General features: G+C 46.9%; 1 protein-coding gene across 2 annotated transcripts in view; it reads right to left on the bottom strand.

Annotated features, from left to right (window-relative positions):
• The window catches only part of HPCAL1 (hippocalcin like 1), a 64,761-nt gene extending 54,224 nt beyond the window's left edge, over positions 1 to 10,537 (bottom strand). For both annotated transcript variants that reach the window (XM_053939180.1, XM_053939181.1), the window contains exon 1: positions 10,249 to 10,537. The gene's annotated coding sequence lies outside the window, so the exon portion shown is untranslated. The remainder of the gene's footprint in view (positions 1 to 10,248) is intronic.
• Between the last annotated feature and the right edge of the window lie 4,952 nt (positions 10,538 to 15,489).

The following is a 15,489-nucleotide window of genomic DNA, read 5'->3' as shown; positions in this document are numbered from 1 at the left end:
CCTGTGTCTGTGATTCACCACTCCCACAGTAAAAGATTTGTTCCTTACATCTAGTCTAAGGCAACCTTCTTTTGGTTTAAAACCATTACCCCATACTGTACCATCAAAAAAACAAACAAAAATAAAAACAATTTAATTCCAAATCCCAAACAAACAAACACCAAAACAAACAAACAAAAACCCAGCTTAAAAGAAAGGAGAGTGGGTCTGCTGGGTGTTGCAGGAATGGTGGTATAATCTCTGCCCTGTTTTCCTTCAGTTTCCCTTGGCCATCAGTCTATCAGGTAAATCAACAAGTCCTTGAGAGCACAAGATATTTAACCTGGGAGCTTAAATTAAATTCTCCAAGTGAGTAAAAGACCAACATCTTTCTCTGGAAGGCTGTGACTTACGCTCCTGCCCAAGCAGGAACATCACACCTTAGCTGTGAGACATTGGAGTTGGGCTCACAGAAGTCACAGATATCCTACCAAATGAACACATCTATTGCCTTAGATTTTTCCTGTGGGATTTTAGAAAATGCTTCATGCTGCCCTATATATGTTCATTGCATATCTGCTCTGCTGGAGCTCTCCTTATAGCACAGAAACACTTGGAGCAGACTCCAAAATGGTAGGACCTACACTAGTAGCTTAGGTCTGCAGTGACTAACTGTTGTTCCACACCTCCAAAACCTCCATTCTGAGAATTCCCAAAGGTTTATTTATTGAACACAGTTGCAACTGGTAGTTAAACCATTGACAGCCTGAAGCCTTCTGTACAAGAGTCTTATCTCTGACTGATGTTATCATAACAAGCAGTGATCCCTGCCAGATTCAGGGAAACAGCAGGGAAATCAACAGAAGCCAGAAGAAGCTTGTGCAAAGGAGAAACCTGAATGCCAACCAGGCCTTTCAGGAAACACATCATGGGCTGCTCTGCCACAGATTCATCTCAGTGGAGGCAGAAGAAATTCCCCCAACCCCCAGTTTCCAGATTGCATTTCTGCATTATATGTCAGTTTTGGCTCCCATCCCTCCTGACTTCCCTTACTGAATCAAAGAGTTGTTTAGATCTTGGTTTTTTTTTTCCCAAGAAGACTATTGACAAATGCCACATACTGCCTGGTCTGACTTGCACACTAGCAATCAGCCTTCAGCTAAACACGGTACAGGCAGCTGGGGACAGAGCAGTGCCAGTTATTTATCCTATTTCCTCTTAAACTTTTTTCCAATACAATTAACTAAATTGTGCAATTACACATTCATTGGCCAGGAAGTTTCTCTCTTCCCCTTTTTAACCTCCTTTTGAGTTGCAGTTCCCTGCTTCACAGGATGCTCTAAACTAAACATTACATTCAAGTTACACAATAAAGATTTGGGAGTGATAGAATGAATGAGGAAGGTCACGGGAAGGGAGGTATCTGCTAAAATAAGATTTGCTAAGCAGCAACACAGGACCCAGTGTCAAATGCCTTTTATTACAGCAGACTGTAATTTATATTAGCTAAGATACCAGATGGAGGGACATAAGAGATCAATAGTTGAAATAGCTCAAAAATTTTCCAAGGACTGAATGAAACCTGAATTAATTCAAAACCCAAATTATAGTGATATAAGCTGTTACGCCAGAGCCAAGGTGCCTCACATAACCTTAATCCTTCCTGCATATTGTGGCTCTTTTATGCTACATAAAACCACACTCCAGCTACAGAATATGCAGCTGCATTTAAATTAAGTTTATCATAAACCAGTGCTCCTGGGCAGATCATTTATTAATTTTAAAAAATCTACATACTTTCATCTTTATAAGGGGAAAACCACCTTGGAAGCGAAGCAAAAACCAGATGCACCAGTGTCTTGTTAACCTCCAGAGAGCTGGAAAAGCAATGTTAAGTGCAAAACTTCCAGCACACATCAATCGCAGTTTCAGAGGCTGTAAAATACCAACCTCAGGTGACAAAGATTTTTCTAAGCTGAGGGGTCTTCCCTGTTCTGCCAGGACAGGCTGCCACTTCCTCACAGGCATCCCTCCTGCAGCCCATAATTTACCTTGGCACAGTCTGTCCCAGCACACCAGGGCGCGTGCAGATGGGTTCAGCCAGCAGCAGGGCTGTCTGGAGCACAGCTGGGCAAACGCCTCCTCAGGAGCCACAGGGACACCTGTGTAACAATGCTGGAAGTCCCCTCATCGTTTTACTCGGTGGGAGCCATGACCTGTGAGAACCCAAGCTCCTGGAGAAGTCTGACAGTGACCATCTTGATGTCTTTGAGACCTGTCACCATTGCTACTCCAGTCAGGGAATTTTCCCTCTCCTTTCACCCACTTCTGACTACCAGTTAAGAAATGGCTTTAAATGGAGGCTGATATCATGAGCAGAAGCCTGGCATCTCCATGGCTAGATGTGGGCAGTGGGGTGAGATGGGGGAGCAGAGGAGACAAGCAGTGACAAACTGGCACCCTGCAAGCATACCACAAGCAGCCACAGGCTGAGGCCAGAGACACAGAACCTGGCACAGGGATGTCATGGTCACAGAAAGAGAAGGCAGTGGTGGCTGGCATTGAGTAGCTCAGCCTATGGCACTGCTCTGCCCCAGCACCTGCACATCTTCCTCAGACCCCGCTGCATTCGAACACCAGGCACGACACAGGAGTGTGCTGGTGTGGAGAGCCGCAGGCACAGCATTAAACCCCTCGTGGTACTCACATGCCACAGTCTTGTCTTTCTGTCTAAGGCTGCTCCACCTCAAGGCACACTTCTCACAAGCCCCTGAGGAGCCATTAATATTCAATAGTCAGCCTGGACTTTTGCATGCATACACCTTAAGGATACCAAAACTTCCACCAAAATGTTTTTGCAATGCTTTCCTGGAACTGAGCAAGCAGCGCAGAGAATTTTTGTTAAAAACATGTCTCCCCACTAAGCATTAAAAGCCATCAAACCCATTAGTGATACATAGAAGACCCCAGCATCAGCAGTGGGCATCAAACATCTGAAAACAAAGTTCAGCACAGCTAATTCAAAATGTCCCAACACAAATGGGACTAACTAACACCTGGCTGTGAAGCCCCTGGTGCTCAGAAGGGGACGGCTCAGCCACATCTGAGGAAGATCATCCTTGAATGTGTCCTGCAACAAATCAGAGCTCTGAAAATGGCCAGCATATGTGCACCTTCATTTCCAAACTGTGCCTTCTGAATTACACCCATAAAAGCAAGCATTCAGTAAATTCAGCTGTTTCTGGTGCTATCAGTTCAGAACAGTGTGCCTTACTTAAGGGACAGGACTTTGGGAAGCTACAGCACACACCATATGAACAGCCTGCCAACAGCCCCCAGCAGGGGCCACAAAAGACACAAACACCAGAAGACCTGAGAGAAGAGAAATCACAGTTGGTGTGACGGAACAGACCAGATCTGGCAAACCCTGTGTATACCAAGACATTTTGTCAGAAGAGAGACAGGGAGATCCCCCCCTGTGACAGGCTCAGCAATTGCATTCATCCTCCACTCTGGACAGTCCAGTGGTGCCTCGGCAGGTGTCAGCAATGGAATTTTCCCCTGCAAAGATTCCTGTCTTCTTTGTGACTGGTAAACAAGCATTGCTGGAGTCACAGATTATTCAGCCTGAAACTGCAAGCTGCTTTGGAGGGCTGTTCCATCCGAACAGGGCAAGACGTATTCTTTGCTCCCTTGCAAATCCCACCAGGTCAGGAGACTTCCCATGGGGACAAACCTGGCTGGGAAATTCAGCCTGCAGGTTCAGGGAATCTTTAAGAAGATGGGAGACGAGGGCTAGAGAATGAATTAAAGTGTGATCTTTTCCTATCTCATGAGACAAACACAGCTCTTTGTAACAGAGCTTTAGGGCCAGATTTAGGAATGAATGCCATTTTAAGAAGCGTGACACCAGCAGAACAGAAAGTTGAGGCTGCAGTCTACAGAGCTGAATCTCATTTACTTTCAGACCATTACCACTGCTTCAATTACCCTCAGCTGGAATGAAATATAATTTCCATTTTAAAAAATTATCTTTTGATGCATCTTCTGACAACCCTAGAAGAAACCCTGACTGGTCCTGGCAGAGGTGCTGCTCCTGGGATGAGCCTGACATGGAGGATCACAGCACCTCAGGCTCACATTGTGTTCCCTGGGGTGACAGGCATGTGTAGTGACCAAACTCTTGACATCCAGAGAAGGGGCTTCAGCCATCACTGAGGGTGCAGCACCCAGTGAACCATCCCCAGGTAACGAGCAGGGGAACCACCTGAAATGAAAAGGTCTCCCACAACTGATTTCGGCCAGTTTGTTTCACATCAAGCCTAAGCCAAGGGAAATCATTTGCCATGGGATTTGGGGAAATCTGGCTTCTTACATCGGGGTGGTCTCAGACTCCATCCTCCACCTGGATGCAACCATCCAGGGTTCACTGCACAAAGCCACTAGAGAGGCTGGACACAAGCAGCCTCTTAAATGCTTCTGACTTTCGGAAACACATGTGATTCTGCAACTGTCAAATATCTGTGTTTTCAACCCACATTTTATTTGGCATAAGTGCCTCCTTTAATAAACTCTTACACACAGGAGCACCCATTTTCTGGAAAGCCTTCCAGAACCCCTCTGAAGCAAAGCTGACATACATGAGCTCAAGTGCAATAAAACCCAGCCCAGCAAAAATTGTGGTGACTAACCATGGAGGGCTTTATACTGATCCCACTTTCTTTCCCCCTGTCGCTGTACAGTGACTCCAGCTCTCTCAGAACAAGAGCTTTAGGAAGGTGGACACCACAGAGGTGAGATCAGAGAGGGTCACACAGGGGTACTGACTGTTGAAAAAGAGCCTTGAATTGGATAGAAACTAGAAGGAAAAGCAGAAACCCCAGCTTGTTCCAGGACAGTGCTTTGATCACTCTGCAGATGATGAAAGGCAGCTGCCTGTGACATCCACTGGCCAGGCAGCTCCTGCCAGGCCCTTGCTCCCAAGCCTAGGTTTCAAGCTGCTGCCTTCCCTTCAGCTCTGGCAAGGGAGATACTGGGTTTTCAAGCATCTTCTAACATACTGAACAGATATTGCTTGTAGGCCCTTTCCTAAGCACTGTGAAGTTTGGTTGCTTTTATTTTTTTGAACACACATTTCATAATCAAAGTTGGTGCTAATGGTTATGCATCTGCAACATCTTTCCATGGAACTCCCACTCTCCTCTCACACATTAGCAGCTTTCATCCAGCAACCCCAAACTGCCCTACAAAGACATTTTCCCCAGATAAGTTCTAAGAAGGAGAAAGTGATTGTATTTGGAGAAACAAAATTTGCCTGCTAAAAAAAAAAAAAAAAAAAAAAAAAGAAAGAAAGGAAAAAAAAAAAAAAGCTTTATTTAAGAGAAAAAGGAAAGGATCCCTGCATATGCTAACTGGCTTTGACAGTGGCTATCTGCATTGTGACCAAACCAGTGAGCTTTCTCCCCTCACACAGTAGGCGAGCTGCCAAGAACAGAGCATCCTGTGCATAATGCCCTTTTGAAAGAAAAAAAGAAACCTGAAAAAAATTCCTGCTACCTCCGAGCGCGGAAAAGCGCCTTTCTGCACAGCGAGGCCAGGCTGTGCGGAGCAGAGGTGAGTGAGAAGCGCGGAAGGCTGGCGAGGACGGCTTGCTGCACGCCCACGCGCTGGCTCCCAGCCCCCCGAAGGCATTTCTTTTCCTCCCTCCTCCCACCGCCGCCCCCGACTATTCTAAAATGACTTTGCATGAGCCACACGCCAACTTCTAAGCACAAGGCACCGTGTATTTCCTTATTCCATACCCAAGCTATACCATCCATCACACTTTTATTTTCAAAAGAATACAAGAATCTGGAGTTTACACACAAGGGACACACAAGTGTACACGCTCCCACTCCCAGACAATTAGTGTGAAATACTTCTTGCACCTCCATTGCTGGGAAGTACATGCCCGAAGCAGGTATGCTGCATGGTTGGGGAATCAAAAACAAACCCCTTTGCCACTCTGACTTGTCCACCGGCTAATTCATTACGATAAAACCATTGTCCAAAACAAAAACATTATTTAATTGCTAAACCAGCTGCCCAAGTTTAGCTGTTGCTCTTGGCAAACATATCAGGATCTCAGTACGCCTGTTTTTCAATAAGTATCTCTGTAGGTGCAAGCCATGCCTTCCACCCTTGAAGTCTCTGTCACCAATCCAGTGTTTTCCAACCCAAGTGGATATTTAAAGGGATACCATCAGCTTAAACACCTCTCTGAATGCATTAAGATTACAGCAACTGAAATACTAGCAAGCATTCTTTCCCCCCCCAGCTGTTAAACATGCAATTATGCAGCTGCACTCTTCCCCATCAGGCAGCCCGATTTCCTTTAAAAACAGAGGGCAGAAAAAGCAAAAACGGTTAGAACATATTTGAAGGAGTCACCAAAAAAACTGGCAGAAGGTCTCAAAGGCTGATGTCTGAAGTGTATGCAACTACAGCTATGTCTAAGTTTTCTCGCTGCTTTTTCAAGAAGACTGTGCCCCTTCAGACAGGCAGCTCAATCACTGGGAAATACATCACATGCACGGGAAGAAAAAGGCTGGCCGGGCTGTAGCTGGCATTTTTGAACAGAATGCTGCTTGGCATGGGTTTCCAAGTATCTCAACTAACATTGATCACCAGGGAGAATTCCTTAAACCACTTGCTACTCTTTTTGATTTTAAAAAGATAACACACCTGCAGGACAAGAAACACTGAAACAACCCAAGTAGCATTGCCATTTTTTTCACACTGGTTGCTCACAGGTACCTACAAAACTACTGTGCAAATGATAAGCAGCATTTCTTAATAATAATAATAAAGGCATCTTTCATGCAGTGCAATCCAGAAGAAGTGCAATATTTCTTAGATTACAAGACTGATCTGCCCTCCCCCCCTCCAGCTCCTGCCTTCTAATTCCAGCACAATCAGAGCAGGAGAACGCATAATACATCCTGCAGTTCACCCTGTGGGTCTCCCAGTCATTAAGCAACACCAGACATTCAGAAAGGTCACATTTCCAGGAGAGTCAGATGAAAATTCTCTCCTATCCACTGAAAGACTGAGAGGTAAAGTAAGGAACTCCTCATGGAGTATTTGCCCCCACTGTTCAAGGATTCACTATTATTCTGCCAGCAGAGCATGACAACAGGAAGAGGATACCTATCTGGGTAAGTTGAGAAATGCAGACATCAATGGGTTAATTAGCAGGTTAGCAAAACAAAACCGACTTGTGGAACCTTTTATGCAGCAAAAGACTGATGTAGCGAAGATAACTGTTTGCATTTCTTATACTCTCCGTCTGGTAGAGGATTATTGGAACAATGGAAATTTTAGGCACTGATTGAAAACAAGTTCTGTTCATTAAAGCTAAACTTCAACAACTTTGCAAAAGCAAATCTTTTCATTATCCATGGGTAGGATCACACACAATACAGTAACACAGTCAACACAATGTAAGATAAACCTCTTGCCAAAAGAAATTTAACTTGTATCCAAGTTAAGCTCAATGAAGATGCAGATGCTGGACACAAACAATTTTGTAACACAGATAATGAACAAAGAAACTGATCCCACATATAAAAAAGCATCCTAGGAACATGACAGAATACATATTTAAAAAGAAAAGTCTGTATTTCTTCCATTAACTGGAAGACACATTGCATTTTTTCCTGAATCTGACCTAAAAGTCATGCTTGAAGGAAATTCCAGCAGTTCTCTGGAAAAGTGTGAGATCCTTTTCCATGAGTATCAGTGCATCTTGCACACGCAAACAGTGCAACATCATTGCTTACAGTTTCACATCACTAAAAGGAAGTAGAAAACCCAATGATATAGAATTTTAATCCACACTGCCGCCTTGGTCTACCAGCATTCTTGTCTCCCCCATGTCAAATTAATCAACACTCAGAAGAATGTTACCTTGCTTGTAAAAGAAAAAAAAAAAAACAAAAAAAAAAAAAAAAAAAAAAAACAAACAAAAAAAAAACCACGTTGCATGTGGATTTTTAATTGCAACATTTCTAAACCCAGATTACATTATTTCTTTTTTCTTTTTTTTTTCCTTTTTTTTTTTTTTTTTTCCCTGGGGAGTCATAATCCAAGTTTAATGTTGCTTAGGCTACAGATTAATCTCTATCCCCATCTCCCAACAACTGGCCCGTGTTACTTCCATGCCCATGAGCTTGGGTGGTAGAATGGGGGCACTGCAGTGCCAGCTGCAACATGCAGTGAGCAAAGCATTGCCTGCACTGAGTGGCAGCCGCATCTGAGAGCTAGAAAGGTTTGCCTACACAAGTTCCTGCCGGTGCAAGCAGCCAGCTGCAAGAGCAAACCCCACTCCAGCACTGTAGCAATTCCCTGAACAGACTAAGCTATGCCAACAAAAGCACTTTTTTTGCCAGCAGAGCTGACTCCTCAGCAGAGCTCCTGACAGTGTTGCAACAGACACTCTATAGTGGCACCCATTTTTTCCCCTCAGTTTCCTACACTTCCACCTCTACACAGAGAAAGGCAAGAAACAAAGAAATGCAGAGAATAGGTGTGAGGACAAGGTGATGTGTGTCCTGCTGGCTGGCCAGCGGCTCCTCATTGAACCTAAGGAAAACGTGAGATGATCTGCCTTCTTCCCCAAGCCCCACCACACTACATGAAGGCAAACACACTCAGCTCTAAGATCCATTCACCTGAATCAAAGGGTTCCCAACCCAAGCACCTGAGAAGAGTTGAGGCATCAGGAGCGAGGTAGATACTCAGCCCTAGAACAAGTGCTGAGGCTCCTTCAGGCTCTGCTCCCTGGCCAAAAGTACCCAACAACGCTGGTGGACCCCAGCATTTACAGCATTATATCATGCTGCTGAAATATTCCCCCAGTCTTTGCTCAAATTTCATCTCAGGCAAGAAGAGCTTTTGAGCCTGAAATTATGACAAATGGCTCCCATTAGGAAAAACAGAAAATATTTTGGGGAGGGAGTGATTGTTTCCTCCTTTCTTCTTCCCACAGAGAAAATTTGATCTTTCTACCAGATTTTTACTTGCGAATGGGATCACAGGACAATGCTCAGCTACAGTGCTTGACTACAAGTATTCCTGTGAAAAAGCTCAGGACTTTGTTACATAGGTATAAATCAGCCAGGTATGAGCAGGAGACACAGACCTACTGAGCAACCAGCTGTTTTTCTCAGCAAACCTTTCGTTCCTGACGATGCATTAGATGACCTTTTCCCAAACCAAGCAGGAACTTATTTACATAGAAACTTTCTTGTAAACACACTTGCCTTGTTTTATTTCTTATTTCTTGCAATTCTCTCTACTTTGGCAGCTAGTGTGTGCTGGAGCCATGTGCTCCAGCAGGTCCCCCAGCAGCTTGATGCAAACCACGGCTGGCAGATGTCTTTGCTGCCACAACCTCACAGGAGCAGGGTGTTCCCCCTTGCCCGGCTTCCAGGGAACTGGGGTGACCTTGGCCGCAGCCATCCGGCCTCCAGCACAGCCCCAGACATCTCTCAGGCGAGGAGACAGGCAAAAAAGCCAACTCACCAGAGGCAAACGCAAGCATTTTTAAAGGCCGATTGGGAGGGCAGGTTGGCAATAGGAAGTCCGGGTCTGTAGGAGTTGACTCAAAGGGCCCTGCAACATCCATGCGTCGGGAACTTCTCCGGGTAAACCATTAACCACCATAAAGCAGAGCTGCGAAACGCCCCTCACCATCGGGGAGGCTCACACACAGCCGAACACACACGCGGGCTGCACGGGGATATGCACACACACATGTACAGATATCCATACACCCACAGACATACAAGGACACAGATAGATGCACACGGCTTGGGGTTTTTTGAGGGCAGGGGAAACGCTGGCAATTCCCTCCGCTCGGGGCGAGGCGAGCGCTGGCACCGCAGCCCCGCGGCGGTAGAGGGGGGATCCGCTCGCATCCCCCGGTCGCGAAGAGGGCGCCCGGATCCGCTCCGCATCTCCTGGCGGCGAAGGGAGCAGCCGCCCCGCTCCGCGCCCCACGGAGATGTAAGAGATGCGCGGAGCGCCCCGCGCCCACGGTCCAGACAGGACGTTTTGATCCCTCTCTCCCCGAAAATACCCCCGCCAAAAGCCAAGAACCTCCCCCTTCCCTCCAGCTTCGCTCTCCGACAGTCGCCGCGGCAGGAGAGAGCGCGCAGACCTCCCGCAGCCCTACCGAATTTTCCGCGCCGCTCCGCGGGTAGCGGCGAAGCAGCCCCGGTTTCTTACCCGGCTGGCGGAGCGGGGTCCCGGGGCGGCCTGGAAGCAGCGGCGGCGGCTGCGCGGGGGCGCGGCGGCTTCCTGGGAGCTACAACTCCGCGGCGGCGCCCGGGCGAGCCGCGCGCCTGCGGAGCGGCGGCGAGCGGGGAGGAAAAGAGGAAATGAGCGGGAGGCGCATTGGAGGGAGGGAGGGGGAGGAAGGAGCCGTCGCCGAGGGACCAGGGAGAGCGAGGGACAGAGCGCAACTTCCCCGGCGGGGCAGCGGGCGCGCCGGGGGGCGGAGCGCACCGTACCGCCGCTCCGCGGCCGCCCCGCGGCGTGCGCAGCGCCGAGCCCCGCGCAGGGGCCGCCCGCCGCCGCCGCTCCCGCCGCCGCTCCCGCCGCGCCGGACACTTGGTATCGCCCTGCCCGGCCCCGCCAGGGCCGCCGCCGCGGGCAGGAAGTGCGGGGCCGGGGGGACAGCGCGGAGAGGTGGCTCCGCGGGGCTGCGCGCCCGCGGGGAGCTGCGCCCGCCCCGCTGGCGCTCGCTGCCGGCTCCTCCGGCACCGCGGGCAGGGGAGCGGGGCGGGAAAAGTTCTGATATTTTTATGTTGGAAGTGTTGGAAGGTTTTTACCCCCCCCCCTTTTTTCTTGGGGTTTTGGTTTTTTTTGGGTTTTTGTTTGTTTGTTTGTTTTTGGTTTTTTTTTTTGTTTTTACCCCCAAAACAAATAAGGGAACGCCGGACAGAGACCTCTCCCGCGGCCCCAGCTCGCTCCCGGCCCTGCACGTATCCCGTAGAGCGGCTGAAGTTGTCCAGCTCTGGGTGCACGGGGAGGGAGGGAGGGAGGACGGCGGCAGCAGTAGCCGCCTGGAGTGGTTGCTGGAAGCGAGCGCAGCCGCCTCCCAGCACATGGACCCCACGCTTCCGTCTGAACAGGGCAATGGGACGAGTTCCCTGCCACAAAAGTGCCCCCATGCCGTTTCGGCAGTGGCCCCCAGCAGCATGGAGAGCGGCACAGGTGAACTTGGTGCCGTCGGCTGAGTCTGGACGGGTGCCATCCCTCTCGCTGGAGACAGGCGCCCACCCTTCGCTCAGTGTTCTGTGCAAGACATGAAGTTGCAGAGCCTCTCCCCGTACCCCATCACAAAATGGAGGGGATTTAGGGATTGATGCTAATCTGCTTCCTGAGGGAGGTGATTGGAAGCATTGCTCAGAAATACAGCATGTAGCACAAAGTGAATCTTCCTGTTAGGATATTCCTCCCCACCTGTCCTCTCCCAGCTCCTGCCCAGCACATTTCCCAGTCAAAAACATTTAATGTAGTTGTCACTGTGCCTTATCGGTAGCTTTCACTCTGCCTCCCCTTCTAGGATTCTCCATGAGCACCTTCAGTGCTGTCTTGAGATAAGAACTGAATAGAGCTGAAATCAAGGCCACACCAGGAAAAAGATAGTAAAAGATCTAAGCGACAAAACGGGGGGGGGGGGGGGGGGGGGGGGAACAAACAGAAACATTTCTAAACCATCAAAGCAGTTTTTCAAAGCTTATCTTTGCATTAAGTCCAACAGATTTTCATAGGGACAAGGGAAAATAAAAAAACCAACCAACCAACCAAAAATACACAAAGAAACCAAACCTTTCACATGTACTCCAAGGCTGCAATACCTTGAAACTGGATACATAGATACAAAGAGAAGAAAATGTTACAGAGATTAAAATGTTACTTAACAATAACTATTTTCTCCAAGGCCCTTCAAAGATAGTTGAACCATCCTGCCAGTTTAAAAAGAAAATAATAAAAATGTCAGCCAAGGAAAAGAACAAACTTGGAAACTAAAGCATCTGAACAGTTTAAACTAGAAGCAACTCAATCAGGAACATATAATGGAAAACTATCTAACCACCAGCACTGCCAACTTCACCTGCTTGAAGCTGGATTCTCCTCACAGGAGATATGTGACTAATCACCTTGATTTCCCAGCAAACCCTTCCCTGTGCCAGCCTTGCCGACGTAAGCACGGCTGGACTCGAGGATGGGGCTGTGGCTCTGGCCGTGCCTCTCCAGCTGCTCTGCCAGCGAGGGGGGTGGCACAGGTGACGACACCACTCCGCCCAGGAATAGGTGGCAACAGCACAAGTACCTACTTGAGGCCTTCTCCAAGATTTATAGCCCTCAGGGTTCAAGTCTGGGGAGAGAAAACAGTTTATGGTGCTCAACCCCACTTTCATTATTAACGTGGTTGTCACCACAGCAGGTTTCCCTCTGTGTGGCACTGCCCTGTGACCTGTGGTGGACAGATTTTGAAATGAGACCTGCAGCCATTTCTGAGCCTGACTCTTCTCCAGGCTGCCCAGGTTCAGCGGGAATTGGCAGCAGTGAGTACTGTGTTCTGTATGGGGTGATCCTCAGATGGGTCTCTGTGCTGCTCTGCACCCGGCTCAGCACAGCTCTGGACGTGTCTGTCAGGAACTGCCCGTGTTGGGAGGCTCAGGGACATTCCACAGTCAGTGGGTACTTACTTAAGAAGTGCCTGTGACTGCTGCTCTCTTCAAACCCTCTAATGTTCTGTGTACTATCCCACAAGAAATTGCACAAACACTGAAAATAATTCTGTATTCAACAGCTATTGAGGAACACACAACAAGATCCAAATGAGATGTTGCTATCATTTATGCCCAACTTCTTTCTTCAAGAATCACAGCTTTCCAGTATGCAACATGGTTTAACCCAGACAGACAGCCAACCAAAGAAATACCACAAAGATATCAGATGATTTAGAGTCCTAATACTTGCTAAAGATCAATTCCTGAGTTACAGAAATCCCTGGGGAAATGAAGAAAAATGGCCATAGAAAGCTGACAACTGCTCACAAACAATCTGAGATGCAAAGAGGCTGCAGATCCATTCCTGCAACAATTTGTGAGGGCTGCTTCTCTCCTCCCAGACGAGCAATGGAACTGGTGAAGGATCCAGAAAACATGTCTTACAAGGAGCAGCTGAGGGAGTTGGAGTGTTTAGACTGGAGAAAAGGAGGTTCATGGGGGACCTTATCACTTCCTGCAACTACCTGAAAGGAGGTTGTAGCTAGGTGGATGTCAATCCCTTCTTCAGGATAATAAGTGGTAGAGTAAGAGGAAATAGCCTCTAGGAAAGGTTTAGATTGGATGTTAGGAAAAATTTATTTATAGAAAGCATTGTCAATATTGGAATGGGCTGCCCTGAGTGGAGTGGTATAGTCATCATTCCTGGAGGTCTTTAAAAGACACATAGATGTAGCACTTAGGGACATGGTTTAATGGTGGACCTGGCACTGTTTAGGTTAGTTGTTGGACCTGATGATCTTAGAGGTCTTTTCCAACCTAAATGATTCTCTGATTCTGTGAAAACATTTGCAAAATTGGTCCCACTGGGTATATTTGGCTTATTCAAAGTTCTTCTTTTGTGGGATATGTTTGTTGAGCCCATCTGTAATAATCCCATGATGACCCAGCATGGACCTTCACAAACTTAAATCTACAACTGCTTTGGCATCTCACCTTTTGTTTGATTTTTCTTTCTGCTTTTCATTCTGTTTCCACAGTCAGGAGTGAGAAACAAAGAGGGATTAAATTTGACTCATTTGCATCATTCCAACTATGTGGAATTTGAAGATAATGTGTGATTTTTTTTTTTTTTCTGTCTGGTGTTTAATTATCAAAGGATTAGATGAAAACTAAGGTATTTGAGGTGTGTGGCTTTTTAAATTTCTTTGGTTATAATGTGAGCTTCGTAAGGCTATTGCTAATCTTGAATTACTATCTGCCTTCCTGTGGTTTGCCATGATTAACTGGAGGAAGAGATTAAAGTGGTATTTACCTTTTTTGAGCAGTTTATCGACTTGACCTGGCCAGCCCAGCACCAAAAAGCAAAGGAAGAAAATGCTGGCAAGGATTAAGGATTGAGATCCTCTTTTCCCATTGGTCTTCTGATATCTGTCATGATTGTTGGGATGGAAAGCACTGGTGGTGTCCTTGAAGGTGACAAATTGCTCCAGACACGGTCAGGCGTCTGGCAAGGGAGATTGTTGTGGGTCAGGCTGGCTCTGATCCACCTCTCCCAGAAGAACCAGGACTTGCCTCCTCTGCAAACAGTGACAGCCAAAAGCATGTCTTCTGACTTTGAGCTGGGACATGGTCATCCTGGTCATCCCCACACTGCGATCCTGGAAGCACATGGCACTTCTCCAAGGGAAACTTCTGGCAGCAACTTGGCCTGGGAAGGAGCTCCTGCCTGGCTGGGCCATTTGCAGAACAATCTTGCAGGAGAGGTTGGAGGAGCAGGCCTGAGACCCCCTACATCACTGAGCTTCCTCACAATGTACATTTGATGAAGAAGAAAGCAACATTTCAAAAGATAATGCATTTTTTTTTTTAAATCCTCTTTTAATCTTGTTTTTGGAAATCCCTTAATGAGGGATCACTTTAAAGGAATTCAAATGAGAACAGTAATGGAGACATGAGCCAGTGCTATTTACCTGTGATAAAACCAAGCTGGTTGGCAGGTGCTTGGGGAAATAAGAAGGAATTTTTTTATCAGAACTATTTTCTTTGATTAATTTTGAATTCCAATGATAAATCTATGTATGCTCATCTCTAAAACCTCTTATTTTTGTTACCAGATGCTGGGACTTGATCCTTTGCCCTCTCTTTGTTTAAGAGCTTTAACCCCTGTTTGTGCTCCTTGCATTTCCAAGTCAGACTAACCAAGCAAACATAACTTGGGAAATGCCAGCTGCATCCATGGTTCTTATCTTCTGTACAGGCAAGCAGCATCACCTGAACAGGCAGACCTAGTATTTAATGTACTACCAAAACAAATACGGGGTCTTGCCAGTCATCTGGATCACAGAAACTAGAAGTGAAAAAGAGCAGGTAGACTTTTACAATGCATTTTTCTGCCAAAGCAAGATTGTTCCCTGCAGTATTTTCTAGTGTACTTCCCTGGCCTATTTTAGATGACCTTGTAGGGCGGGGAGAGGCAGGAGAAGGAAATCTGCTAGTTACCTCTGAAGGCTCTTTGTCTAGTTTGAATAATATAACATAAAGCAAGGGAAAATGAGTGTTCAGAGAATGTAGCTTCAACACAATATTTAATGTAATTTTTGCATGCTTTTTCATCTCCAACCTACTTTCTATGCCTACCACTATGCCAGTAACATCAGATAGATGAAAAAAGAAAGTAACAAAAATAGTGTCAATAGTCCACCTTTGCATGATTGCTCTTCTTTCT

Source organism: Vidua chalybeata, chromosome 3 (assembly GCF_026979565.1).
Source record: "Vidua chalybeata isolate OUT-0048 chromosome 3, bVidCha1 merged haplotype, whole genome shotgun sequence".
Taxonomy (NCBI): Eukaryota; Metazoa; Chordata; class Aves; order Passeriformes; family Viduidae; genus Vidua; species Vidua chalybeata.
The sequence above is the reverse complement of the archived record's forward strand: the minus strand, read 5'-3'. Positions and strand labels throughout refer to the sequence as shown.